Below are 14,677 nucleotides of genomic sequence, written 5' to 3'. Positions count from 1 at the left end.
GTTTTGTCATATGTGGCCTTTATTATGTTGAGGTATGTTCTTCCTGTACCCAGTCTGTGAATGGTTTTCATCATCAAAGGATGTATATTATCAAATGCCTTTTCTGTGTTTATTGATATGAGCGTGTGGTTTTTTTTTCTTTCATTTTATTGATGTAATATATTACATTTATTGATATATTACAATGCATTCATTGTGTTGGATCATCTTTGAATTGGATAAATCTCAGTAATGGTGTAAAATACTTTTGATGTGTTCATTAATTCAATTTGCTAATATTTTGAAAATTTTTGAGTCTATAATCATCATGGATATGGCCTATAGCAATTCTTTTCCTATGGTATCCTTATCTGGTTTTGGTATCAAAGTAATGCTAGACTTATAAAATGAATTTGGAAGTGCTCTTTCTTCTTTCAACATTTGGAAGAGTTTGAGGAGGGTTGGTATTAATTCTTATTTAAATGTTTAGTAGAATTTTCCAGTGAAACTGTCTGGTCCTAGAGTTTTCTATTTTGGGAGGTTTTTTTCTTTTTTTTTTTAACTTTTATTACTGATTTAATCTCTTTACTCATTATTTTTTTGTTTAGATTTTTTCTGTTTCTCCCTGAATTAGTCTTGGGAGGTTGTGTGTTTCTAGAAATGTATCCAGGGAAAAACAGTTATTGTAGTCTTGAGTCCAAAGAGACAGAAATCCTTCCTCTTCTGGAAGATCACATTCTTTTATCTTAAGGCATTCACTTGTTTGGAAAGGCCCACCCACACTATGCAGAGTACTTTGCCTTACTCAGAATCTATATTAAAAAAAATTTTTTTTAATGTTTATTTACTTTTGAGAGAGAGAGACAGCACAAGCAAGGGAGGGGCAAAGAGAGAGACACACACAGAATCTGAAGCAGGCTCCAGGCTCTGGGCTGTCAGCACAGAGCCCAAGGTGGGGCTCAAACCCACAAACCATAAGATCATGACCCGAGCCAAAGTCGGACACTTAACCGACTGAGCCACCCACGCGTCCCTCTCAAAATCTACTTTTATGTCATCACATCTAAAAAGCAATAAAGGCCTTGCAAGCTGGAGAGTATCAGGAAGATCTCCAGTCTTCTTTCTTTTTTAAGCCTCGACCGTGCGCTGAGGCCAGTCCCACGGTGTGGAAATATACAGTCTCAGCGGCACACATGTGAACCCCAACAGAAGATCTTTCTCTGGGTAAAAGTAACTTCCAAAGAGTCCCTTGTTCTCATCTTAAAAGTTGCACGGAAAGAGAAAGGAACTAGGATAGCCAGAATCACTTTGAAAGGAAGAGAGATATGAAAGAACCCAGAATTCCTGATTTCAAAACTCACTGTTAAGCAACAGTAAGCAAGGCTGTATGGTATTTGTGACAGGATCTCCACATCACACGGTGAAGCAGAGTGAAGAGTCCAGAAAAAAAAAACCTACATACATAGTTTTACCATATTGAGATTAAAAATAAATTATAAAACCAAAAAGTTACAAAAGAGTTTTAGAGCAATTTTTTATGTGATGTAATCCGATATACTAAATTTGGACTCCACCAAATATTGTGATATCACTATATTGGAAGAAAACCAGGAAAGGGCATGTCTGTGTGCCTGGGTAAGGATTAAATTCTGGCTGTCTACTGTAGGTAGTCAGTAGATAATTCTCAATGTTAAAACACTAAGAAAACATCCTTTTAAAACATGTTATTAAGAAATAGGGTCCTATACAACAGAAGAAAAGGTTAACACAGTTCAAAGTGGTTGTTTTTGTGCAATGGAGTTTGGGGCAGGGAGCCAGGCAAGAGCTGTTGTTTGACAATATAGTACATGTATGACTTACGGCATAGTTATGTGTAATTGTTCTCTAATATATAAAGGATAATACGTTGGATTTTAAAGGATGGGAATCGTTCTGGGGTAGGGAAAGAGTGAGAGCAAAGACTAGTTCTTTCAAACCAGGAGTTCTTAACCTGGAGGTAACAGTGGGTCTGGGGCGTTCAGGGGACTATAAAAGGAATGAGCTGTCTAGGGTAGGGGACTGTGTTCAGCAACAGTAGGACAAGTGCTTGGGTCAACTTTGAATGCCAGGCTGGCACGTTTGGACTTACAAGTCTGGAGGTTTTGAGTCCAAATGAGAAGTAACTGACTCTGTCCATGTGACCTGGAAAAAAAAATCACTTATTCTCCAGGACCTCAATTTCATTGCTGTAAAAAATAGGTAAATTATCTTCAAGAGTCACTTCTGATCTTATGATAAGACTCAAGTTCCAGGAGGATTAGTTTTGGCACTGGGAAAGGGAGAGATACAAGCAGCCAGTCTAATTTGGAGGCATTAAAATTATTTGTTTTAGAGGCCAAGGAGAATATACTAGGTATTTATTTTTTGAAAGAAATGAAGATACCAGTAGGGTGTAAGGCAAAGATTTGCAAACTCGTTGGTCACAGAACTGTTGAAATTTCTTTTTTTTAATTATGGTGGCTCCTAAAGAGCTTCTGTTTATTGAGGCTACTGATAAATATTTCTGTGTTAGAATAAAGCGCAAATGTACACAATCCCATACAATTTTGCGTTCCATTTCAGAGGTCCCCTGGGCTCCCCTTGTGGTTCCTTTATAGATTACAAGTTGAAAACCTCTAATACATTAAAGTCTGATGTTAAAGTAAACGTGTAAGGCAAAGATGGTTTTGCCAGAATGATTTGGACGGCTTTTAGAAAACCAGCTACGCAACTTTGGTTTCATGTTTTCAAGTGAAACAATTCTTTGGTGTAAGTCATGTTCCTGGACTAGATGACCTTTAAAATCTGTTCAAACCAAAGATTATATTTTTCTATGAATCACTCTTATTGGCTAGTTAGACCTGCTCTGATTTCATTGCTTCATTGCACCACCCTCACTTCACTGGAATTATGTCCAACTGGCCTCATGTTTATTCCCCAGAAACTGTAGTCATAAATTTATCTTCCAATTTCCTTTGCTTAATTGGGAAAATGTCTAGTGAGTTAAAAAGTCTATTTCAAGGGAATAAAAAGCAATGGCAAATAGTCTATTTATTATACACATACATACTTCTAATGACATGGAACAGGAGAGGAAGTGTTTTTTGGCTAAAGCATTGCATTTTTAAAATTCAGAATTTTTTAAGCTAGTAGATTTCATTATTCTTCACTGCACCACTTTTCCAGTAGAAGATTTTCATGAAGAAGAAGAAAAAGAAGGAGGAGGAGGGGCGGAGGAGGAGGAGGGGGGAGGAGGAAGAAGAAAAGAAGAAGGAGAAGGAGAAGATGGGAAAGAAGGAGAAGGACGAGGAGGAGAAGAAGAAGGAGGAGGAGGAGGGGGAGGGAGGAGAAAGAAGAAAAGAAGAAAGAGAAGATGGGTAAGAAGGAGAAGGACGAGGAGGAGGAGAAGAAGGAGGAGGAGGAGGGGGAGGGAGGAGAAAGAAGAAAAGAAGAAAGAGAAGATGGGTAAGAAGGAGAAGGACGAGGAGGAGGAGAAGAAGGAGGAGGAGGAGGGGGAGGGAGGAGAAGAAGGAAAGAAGAAAGAGAGAAGATGGGTAAGAAGGAGAAGGACGAGGAGGAGAAGAAGAAGGAGGAGGAGGAGGGGGAGGGAGGAGAAAGAAGAAAAGAAGAAAGAGAAGATGGGTAAGAAGGAGAAGGACGAGGAGGAGGAGAAGAAGAAGGAGGAGAAGAAGCAGGAACAGCAGCAGGAGGGAGAGGAAGGGAGAGAGAGGAGGGGGAAGAGGAGGAGGAGGACAACAAGGAGGAAAAGACAATGTCCAAGTGCACATCACAAATAACAAGGTCTTCTCTGTTGGGCAAGGGCTGCCATGCCATAAATCAGCACACACAGATATTTTCAGAAATGGCAGGAACAACCTGGGACCTTGAACATATCATGTATTTTCCAGGACTTTAGAAAAAATTTGGAGGCAGATAATTCACCAAACTTCAGATTTGTGTTCCTATCAAGTGAAAGAGCCAGCTGATCACTATGAAGTGCAGTCTTAAATGTGGATATTTTAAATATAGAGATGTTTGAAGGATGCCTGGGTGGCTCAGTTGGTTGAGTGCCTGACTTTGGCTCAGGTCATGAGGCTTGTGAGTTCGAACCTTACCTTGGTCTCTGCGCCGACAGCGTGGAGCATACTTACGATTCTCTGTCCCCCTCTCTCTATGACCCTCCTCTGCTTGTGCTCTCTCTCCCTCAAAAATAAATAAACACTAAAAACAAAGAAATGTTTGATATTAGAAAAGAAGAAGTTCAGACTACCCCCCACCACTGCCCACTTTGGTTTATATATTTATTTAGAGAGAGTGTGGGGGAGGGACAGAGAGAGGGAGAGAGAAAATCCCAAGCAGGCTCCACACTGTCAGCACAGGGCCCAATGCGAGGCTTGAACCCACAAACCACGAGCCCACGACCCCAGCTGAAATCGAGTCGGACACTTAACCACTTAACCGACGGGGCCACCCAGGCACCCTCAGACTTTATTTTAAAATGTCAAGGCTTATCATAGAGAGAACTCAGATCTCTGAAAAGGACGAGAGGTACAGTTTCCAGGTTTGCTGGGAAGAAAATTCAATTCAAATAAATCAATAACCATCCTCTGCCCAAATTCTCTCAGGGTGCAATTTGGTTTAGTCTGAAGCTTAAGTCAACTGACATGTTATCTTTCCAGTTGCCTTTCTGCCTTGTCTTCTTCCCTACCTAGCTTGAAATTCTTGCCGTGTGAAATTCCTGGTGAAATGCTTCTTTGTAAGCTAGATTGGAATGCTAGCCCTCTCCTGCTAAGGAGGAATGGATCAGGGCATTAGTGAACTACTCTTGTTTCTGAGGGTAACGCCTACACTCTAATGTCAGTAAGAAGAGACAGCGAAGCCTATATCCTTGACTCTTCCCTTCCCACACACAGCCCATCCCCTTCTCAGAAAAAGTGAGTTTGAGGGCCTCAAGTGGAGGGAACAGGCTCAGGCGTAGCCAGCACAGAGTGCCTTCAACGCCTGGGCGGCGGGGATGCCCAGGACAGACGTCACCTGCCTTACGTCTTTTCCACCACTGGTGTAAGGAAGAGGGAGCCTCTAAAATTACCGTCTCTCTTCCACAAGGTAGGGAACCCCGAGACGGTGCGTGGAAGAACTAGATGTTTTCTTTCTGACGGTGTCTCTGAAGGTTGCCGCCTGGCCCCACTCCTAAGCAAAGGTTGAGTTGAAGGGTATGAATACAGCACATCAGAAGAAGAAGGAGTCATGCACTCAGAAGTGCAAGCACGGCACAGAGGAACACCTTTCTCGGTCTGAATGGCGTTCATCAGCTCGTCCTCTCAAACCCGGGACAATTCCTTCTCCCTCACGAAACACACTTTCTGGGAAATCAAATACTCTAAATGTTAAGAGAACGTGGATCAAGTGGAACCCATGGGTTGCTGGTAAAGTCGAACAATTGTTGGGGGAAAACAATCCGGCCTCACTTGTGGTGTGAAACAAGCCAACAACCAGCAAGTCCGTTCTGAGGTGATCACGCTGGATGAGGTGCGACAGGAGCGTCCAGGAGCCACGGGCAAGATAGTTCAGAGCAGCTCCATTCAGCCTTCTGAAAAGCCTGAAACAACCCCCAATGTCAACAAGGAATACCAATAAATGCACTCTGGTCTAGTCATACAAAGGCCCAGAACACAGCAGGAAAAGTCAACGATCTCTACTCCGTAAAACAGCACGGATGAACTTTAGGAACATGTCCTCTGGAGAAAAAAGAGCAGGTTCCAGAAATCTGTAATGGTATGGGATCACGTTTATAAAACTCAGAGACTAAACACTGTGTTGTTTAAGCATACAGACATATGCGATCGGTAGGATCGTTTTTATGATACTCGTAAAATTCTGGATGCTGATTCACTGGAAGTGGGGTCGGGAAGGCAGACGTGTAGGACTAGGAAAGAGGAATCTAAGTAGAGGCCAATTGCTGGAAGCGTTTCAATTCTTAGAATGCAGATATTTTATAAATTGCAAAGAGGCGAAGGAGAAAGAAGAACTTAAGGGCTGTCCTCTTTCATTTGTGTCTGCTCCTCCTCAAGGAAAAGGGAAATAAAGAGCTGAGAGAGCCCGATTGTCGGAGTTGGGTCCCAACTGATGCTCGTTTCTGTCTTCAACCCACCGGAAGCATCCCGGGCAAAGCTCCCTATCGACTCCAGACGTGAAACCTGCATCCAACGGCTCATGGGAGGCTCTTTGGCTGCCATCAGCTGCCTCCAGAGAATCCACTCCTTCTCTATGCTTGTCGACTGTGTCGTAGCTCAGCTCGAGTCTCCGCAAGATAAGCTCAACAAGGCAGAACATTTCCAGCTGTTGTGGTCAGACAGCAGCAGGTTCTTATCTGAGGACAGCAGGGCCATGTGGCACAGCGCAGCAGGGGCAATGTCAGGGGAACCATGTGGTCTCTGTACACAGTAGCAAGGTCCAATAGACAGCAATTAGCACCAGGAGAATGAAGATGAACGGGACATATACATAACCTTCATAAAAATGTCACAGGGAGAAAGACTCACAAACCATATGGATCCGTGCCGGGGCTCTCCCAAGGATGGCCTTTTATATTCCACGGGTCCAAGTGATGGCTTTTTAAAAGAGATGTCTGTTCACCGCTGTGTCTTTCTGGCCAGATCTACGGAGAGAAGTAAAGGAATAGGCTGCCTGTGTGGGGTTGGTTGAAAAACGAACACTTCAGCTTCGACGTTTCGTGGCTTTCTCAGCTCCCAGTTTTCGGTTAGGTTGTCTGATCTGCGTACGTTGACAGTGAATTAAGTGGATCGCCCCACCTTGTAATATTTTTCTCGTTTGCTTTTAGTGATGTTGTTCTGAGCCTGTATGTCAAACGTATCCCCGTCCGTTTTCAAAAACACCAACGCCAGGCGTTCTTCATTCTACGTGAAGACATAAGGTCTCACTGACTGAGTTAAGCAGAAAAATCGTTATTCAAAAGGACTTTGTCCCACTCAGAAGATCACCGACCAAGGTGGCTGCAGGATTGGTCCCAAGACACAGGAAGGCACTAAGGAAGAGCCTGATCAGAACCATAGCCAAAATCCAGCCATAGCAAGGGCCCCGATGTCAGTACTGACACTTCCAGCCACCATAAGATCACAGGGTTCTGGAAACACTGCTTTTACTGGCGCTTCTGTCCTCCATGCCCCTCCTGGAGAAGTGAGGGTCAGGTCACCAACACCACGGCCAGGATGCAAAATGATTCTAACTTTTCTTTAAGACATCACTTCCTAATTCAAAGTTCAGAGATCATTATTCAATTAATATATACTGAGCACCTAAAACGTGTGCGATGCCACTCTAGAAGCATAGAATATACCCCTGAAGGAGCAAATGCTTCCATCCTCTTAGAGCTTACGTTCTTATGGAGCTTGGGTCAAGTGCGGCCCCAAGAGACAGGCCATAAACAATAGATAAAGTAAAGGAGTAAATTATGTAAAAAGTGATGGTAGGTGATAAGTGCTTTAAGGAAAAAGGGAGCAGAGCCAGCGGGGGAAGGAAGGTGGAGGTGTGAGTGGGTGTTGATTTCAGGTGGCGATTTTTAAACGGGGTGGTCTGGGAGTTCTCATGGAAAAAGTGACATTACAGCAAAGATTGCAGAAACATAGGGACGTGAGATCTCGTTGTGGCCACTGAGGAAAATACAATCTGGCACTCGGACCATGAATTTCAGAGGGCACAGGGAAATGGTTTCAGGGATCAGAGATGGTAGGCGAGGCAGCAGGGTAGGAAGTGTGTGAATGTGATGGGGAATAAAAGGAGATAAAATGTGAACCGGGAGCCCTGAGCTTTTGGTGATGATTTATATAAACAGGAATAGCAAGCTAACTGTGAGTATTTCTTGGATGAATTTAAGGCAGAGAATGTGCATTAGGGGAATCAGAAGGGGAATTGAAAGGGGCTGCAGTTAGTTCCCTGTTGGTAGGAGTAAGGAAATCTGGGGTAGCTGGGTCTTAGTCTCAGGTTGTAGGTCTCTTTTGACCCTTGAAAGTGGTAGCAGAAGTCCTGGGGGAAGAAATGGCGACAGACCCAGTGCATTTCCTGGAGAAGAGGGAAACTTACCCTAGGTGCCTGGGCTCTGCCCTGAGTCCTGCTGACAGGAGTGGCTATAAACTGAATGTTTGCCTGTCCTCCATATGTACATGGTTAAATCCTAATGTTCAATGTGATGGTGATTTGAAGGTGGTACCTTTGGGAGGTGATTAAGTTAGGAGGGTGGGGTCCTCATGAATGGGATTAGTGCCCGTAGGAAAGAAGTCCCAGAGGGACGGCTGGAAATAAGCCAGGAAAGAAGCTCTCATCAGCCACTGAATCTGCCAGGAGCCTGATCTTGGGCTTCTAGCCTCTAGAACTGTGACAAATAAATATTTGTGGTTTATAAGCCCCCTCGTTTACGGTATTTTGTTACAGCAGCCTGAATAGACGAAGAGAGGAATTGAGATTTTCGGAGAAGCTAATAGTATTCCCAGTGTATGGTCCCTCTCTTGACTCGTGATGGGGTAGAAGGTCTGGGTGATCTCTGTGGGGTCATAAGATTGGCTGCACTTAGGGCAGGTGCCTAGTCCTATTCACAAAGGAGGCTGGGGAATAAAATATCTGACCCATATGATGGAAAATCCCCAGGTAATACACAAGGATTTCAGTGCTGGACCATCAAAAAAGAAGGAAGATATTCACATTTTTTAGTTTCACTTTTTTTTGTTTGTTGTTTTTTTTTAAATATAATTTATTGACAAATTGGTTTCAATACAACACCCAGTGCTCATCTCAACAAGTGCCCTCCTCAATGCCCATCACCCACTTTCCCCTCTCCCCCACCCCCCATCAACCCTCAGTTTGTTCTCAGTATCCAAGAGTCTCTTAGGGTTTGCCTCCCTCCCTCTCTAACTTTTTTCCCCCTTCTCCTCCCCCATGGTCTTCTGTTAAATTTCTCAAGATCCACATATGAGTGAAAACATATGGTATCTGTCTCTCTGACTGACTTATTTCCCTTAGTGTAATACCTTCCAGTTCCATCCACGTTGCTGCAAATGGCCAGATTTCATTGTTTCTCAATTTCAAGTAGTATGTCATTGCATGTATTTACCACATCACTTTTTTAAAAATTAATGAAATTTTGTGTCTTCTAACATATAGAGTCCCTTTCCATCACTTTCTTTTCTTTACAATTTATTTTAAAGTGTTCAACCTCACTCCCAGAGAAATAGAAATTGAAGCAACACTGAGGTACCATTTCTCACCTATCAAGACTGACAAAAATAAAAACACGATGACATATTCTGTCAGTGAGGCTATGGAGAAGCAGGCACTCTCACACATTGCTGGTGTTTCGGCCAGAAATCATATCTCTAAAAGTAGGCAACTACTTACACCTATGTTGTTCATTGTAGCGTTGTTTGCCTTTGCAAAATTTTGGAAATAAACTAAACATACAAACACAGGGAGTGATTGGAGAAATGATGATAAATCTAAAAAAATGAAGTACTATACAGCTATGAAAAAATGGAAGAAGATCTCTGAACCGATTGGAATGATTTGTAACATATACTCACAAGTGACAAGGTGAAAAATGATACCTATGTATGCTACCTTTACTGTTAATAAAAAAGAAAGGAATATAAGAAAATACTCATGCATCTACTCATTTGCACAAAAGAAATTAGAAAGAAAAATCAGAAGCTAAAGAGATGGGTTACCTAAGGCTGTGCATGAGAAAGGGGTGATGAGAGGCATAAAGGAGAGCATGTTTGCAAGGGTGAGAGGGCACAACACTTCCCCAAGAACACCTTTTGGTGTACCTTTGCCTTTTAGGAACACAGTAATCATTTTCACAGGTATGCCCCTCTCCCGCCAATAAAAATATAATTTAAAGCAATCAGGATATGGGGAGCTTCAAAATGGAATACAAACACTAACAAACCACCGTAACTGTATTACAAATGATAAACATAATCACACCGCAGGGGATGGAGAAGAAAAGAATATACCTAACTAACCCTGGAAAACAGTATTTTGACTAGCTGCTATAAAGCTAAAGATGAAAATAACTGTATAAAAACTCTGTGCTTTAGTTCGTACATCTGTTTCTTACAGGGTTTGGGTCAGCAACTTTGAAACTATTTCATGTATAGAGTACATGAGTATGTGGAATAAATATGTGAATGTATTGTAGCTAGATAATGAGAGCCAAGATTCTCACTATGGGAGAAATAAGTTAAAAAATAAGGCAAAGGGGAATCTGGAATGAACATTCAGGTTTTGGGTTGGAATCAGAGGCACTCATATGAGTTTGGGGTTTTTAACATATATACAGATAGATAAACATAGAATTAAATATAGATGCGTATTCATGAGTGGGTCAGCGCACACACATGTATTTCCCTGATCTGTCTTCCGAGAGGGCTTAGGAACAATGATATCTCAGTAGAGTGAGCACATCTTCCACTCAGTTATTGTGTTCTGAACACAATTAAAAAATGACCCAAGTGGCTGATTCCAGGAGTGGGACAGCAAAAACACAAGATAAACCTGATACTAAAAAAAATAAAGAAACACTCAAAAAGGATGAGGGCATGTCAAAGGGCACAGGTAGCAGTTTCCAATGGCCAAAGGGAAACAATTTGACCAACAAATAAATGACTGTATTGGATTATAGCCTACAGACTAAAATATTCATGACAGCGTGTTGATATAAACAATTGAATAAGTAAATAGATTGAGGAAAAGTGACATATCCACCTTACATTATAAATACAATTAATAAAGGTAGAAAGAAACAGAGAAATAGAAACTCACCATTTGGCAATCACCACAGTAATAATTCCTGCATGCAAAAGGCATTGATGGCTCACTTGGAAGTTTGAGGAGGGACAGAGTATTTACATATGTTCAAAGTAGCTCTCCCAAGATATTTACCAATTGAAAAGGGGCAAATAGTCACTACAGTGGAGAATCTCAGGAGACGCCACTTAATCAAATGTTTAAGCTTTACATCACCAGTCGTAAGACACCACTGACAACATGTGCCCCGTGTGTAAGATGCATTCAGGACAAAACTTTGTTTCTGTAGTATTCTAGCCGAAAGCTGTATAACTTCAATTTATTTATTAGAAAACATTGGAAAAACCAAAACAAGAGATATTCTACAAAATGGCTTATTGCTCTTTTGTGTTCCTCTGAGGAAAAACTTGTTTCTAGAAGACCTTATCACCTTCTTGCAACTTATTGCCAAACCAATATCTTCTTACATATTCATTTGTCCTTTATTCTGGTCCACAATCATTACACTTGTAGTGGCCCGATAGACATTATGATGTGAAAGTCTTGTTATTACAACAATTTTATTATGTGTGCAACCCGATTAGTATTTTCTGCCTACCCATGACATTGGTTCACAATATAGATTATGTCATGCTCATTGTAAAGGATGAACACATTGTAGCAAAGACGTGGAATGTTTGGTAAGAGCGATGAACGGCAGGGCAGAGGAAATAAACTTCTACAAATTTTAGAGACTTATCACATGGATGAAGATTTTGTGGTTCAACAGTCTGGGGCGTCCTGGGCACAACCCTCGTGAGGCAAAAGACAAGTTGCTATTTCTTGGAGAGCTGCCTGGAACTTCGACCATTAGTATCAACGTGAGTGTGCTAGAGGTATCCATGGTGGGTGAGTATATAGGATAGAATGTCTCCTGAGCTCTACCAGAAGAGTCACAGTTCGGACCCCCAGCATTGTAGAGCAAAGTCATGCCTGCTTTAGCAGAGAACAAACTCCTTGCTGTTCGAAAATAGTTCCTGGTATGCTCTTGTACTCCTCTAGTTACTGAGCGTCTGGCCTTGGGACGCCAGTGACTATTATCCAGGGAAAAGCCGGTTGAAACTCTGTATGTGGCACAATCCCTCGACGGTTATCTGGTGACGGGTCCATTACATCAGACGCTTTCCACCCTGGAGGGGTGACAGTGATGCATGCTGACCGGAATTGACACCTACCCTGACTAGGGATTGGCCTTACCTATCTGCCGTGTCTTTGCCAGCACAAGAATCTGAGGAATAACAAAATGCCAATCCATTATTACGGTATGACATACAACAGTGACTCAGATCAAGGTCTCGTGCCGTGACAAGAGACACATGGCTCCAGGCTACAGATTTTATTGCTCAGAAACACCTGAGCTAAGGCACCAGCAAGGTGGGTTGTCATAACCTAGGATGTGGTATGCTTGGTTGTCCAATACCTGATATCTGGTACTGATTCATCAGAATAATTGGGTCAGGGAACCACACTGCAGAAGTAACATAGGACCCTCTCACCATCACAGTGACCCTCTTTTAAAATTTGGGTTTCCATGGGGCGCCTGGGTGGCTCAGTCGGTTAAGCGTCCGACTTCAGCTCAGGTCACAATCTCGCGGTCCGTGAGTTCGAGCCCCGCGTCAGGCTCTGGGCTGATGGCTCAGAGCCTGGAGCCTGTTTCCGATTCTGTGTCTCCCTCTCTGTCTGCCCCTCCCTCGTTCATGCTCTGTCTCTCTCTGTCTCAAAAATAAATAAATGTTAAAAAATTAAAAAAAAAAATTATAAAATTTGGGTTTCCCATCCCTGACCTGTCAGATCAAAAGTCCCAGTTTCTCTTACTTGACACATCCCCAAAGGCAAGGGAATTAAAAGCAAAAATGAACTACTGGGACCCCATGAAGATAAAAAGCTTCTGCACAGCAAAGGAAACCATCAAAAAAACTGAAAGGCAACCGACGGAACGGGAAAAGATATTTGCAAATGACATATTGGACAAAGGGCTAGTATCCAAAATCTGTAAAGAGCTCACCAAACTCTTCCGATTCTGTGTCTCCCTCTCTCTCTGCCCCTCCCCCGTTCATGCTCTGTCTCTCTCTATCCCAAAAAAATAAATAAACGTTGAAAAAAAAAATTTAAAAAAAGGGGCGCCTGGGTGGCGCAGTCGGTTAAGCGTCCGACTTCAGCTCAGGTCACAATCTCGCGGTCCGGGAGTTCGAGCCCCGCGTCGGGCTCTGGGCTGACAGCTCAGAGCCTGGAGCCTGTTTCCGATTCTGTGTCTCCCTCTCTCTCTGCCCCTCCCCCGTTCATGCTCTGTCTCTCTCTGTCCCAAAAAAATAAATAAACGTTGAAAAAAAAAAAGAGCTCATCAAACTCCATACCCGAAAAACAAATAATCCAGTGAAGAAATGGGCAGAAAACATGAATAGACACTTCTATTCTAAAGAAGACATCCAGATGGCCAACAGGCACATGAAAAGATGCTCAACGTCGCTCCTCATCAGAGAAATACAAATCAAAACCACACTGAGATATCACATCACGCCAGTCAGAGTGGCTAAAATGAACAAATCAGGAGACTATAGATGCTGGCGAGGATGTGGAGAAACAGGAACCCTCTTGCACTGTTGGTGGGAATGCAAACTGGTGCAGCCGCTCTGGAAAACAGTGTGGAGGTTCCTCAAAAAATTAAAAATAGATCTACCCTACGACCCAGCAAGAGCACTGCTAGGAATTTACCCAAGGGATACAGGAGGGCTGATGCATAGGGGCACTTGTACCCCAATGTTCATAGCAGCAGTTTCAACAATAGTCAAATTATGGAAAGAGCCTAAATGTCCATCAACTGATGAATGGATAAAGAAATTGTGGTTTATATACACAATGGAATACTACGTGGCAATGAGAAAGAATGAAATATGGCCTTTTGTAGCAACATGGATGGAACTGGAGAGTGTTGCGCTAAGTGAAATAAGTCATACAGAGAAAGACAGATACCGTATGTTTTCACTCTTATGTGGATCCTGAGAAACTTAACCGAAGACCATGGTGACGAGGAAGGGAAAAAAAAAAGAGGTTAGAGAGGGAGGGAGCCAAAGCATAAGAGACTCTTAAAAACTGAGAACAAACTGAGGGTTGATGGGGGGTGGGAGGGAGGGGAGGGTGGGTGATGGGTATTGAGGAGGGCACCTTTTGGGATGAGCACTGGGTGTTGTATGGAAACCAATGTGACCATAAATTTCATATTTAAAAAAAAAATCCCAGTTTCCAGGAAGGGAACACTTTTACTAGAGGACACAGTAAATATTTCTCTGAACTTACAGCTCTAACTACCACCTGGTCATTTGGGTTTCCTCATGTCAACAATGAAAGGATTAATTTAAAATCATTGGCTCTATTTCCCTAAAGATCTAGGGTTGCTACCACATCATGGGAACAGAAAGGGTCAGTTTAATCCAAGGCATTTCTGGGTTGTCTGTTTGGTTCTGTGCTTGGTGATAATGGTGAATGCAGGGAGATGTAACAATTGCAGCTATAAAAAGGAAAGGTATGAAGAGCTCAGACTCTTTGGAGAAGAAAGCCTAGATCGTGCTGGACAAGCAGCCTGGACAGGGTGAGGAACAGACAAAGAGCAAAAGAATTCTAGAATGCTTAGTAGAGGAATGAGATGGTAAATATCAATTTCAGACTCAGAACAATAAGGGCAGGTAGCTTGTTGCACTAAGCCTTTTGCATTGAATCCTTTTAGATAACGCGGCTGGTCATGACCTAGAAAGGAACTTGGTGCTAAGCTTGACTTAACGGGATCAATCAATGGAGGGCACAAGAAGATCTACAAGGCACAAAGGGC

The sequence above is a fragment of the Lynx canadensis genome, chromosome B2 (genome assembly GCF_007474595.2).
Source record: "Lynx canadensis isolate LIC74 chromosome B2, mLynCan4.pri.v2, whole genome shotgun sequence".
In the NCBI taxonomy this organism is placed as follows: Eukaryota; Metazoa; Chordata; class Mammalia; order Carnivora; family Felidae; genus Lynx; species Lynx canadensis.
The sequence above is the reverse complement of the archived record's forward strand: the minus strand, read 5'-3'. Positions refer to the sequence as shown.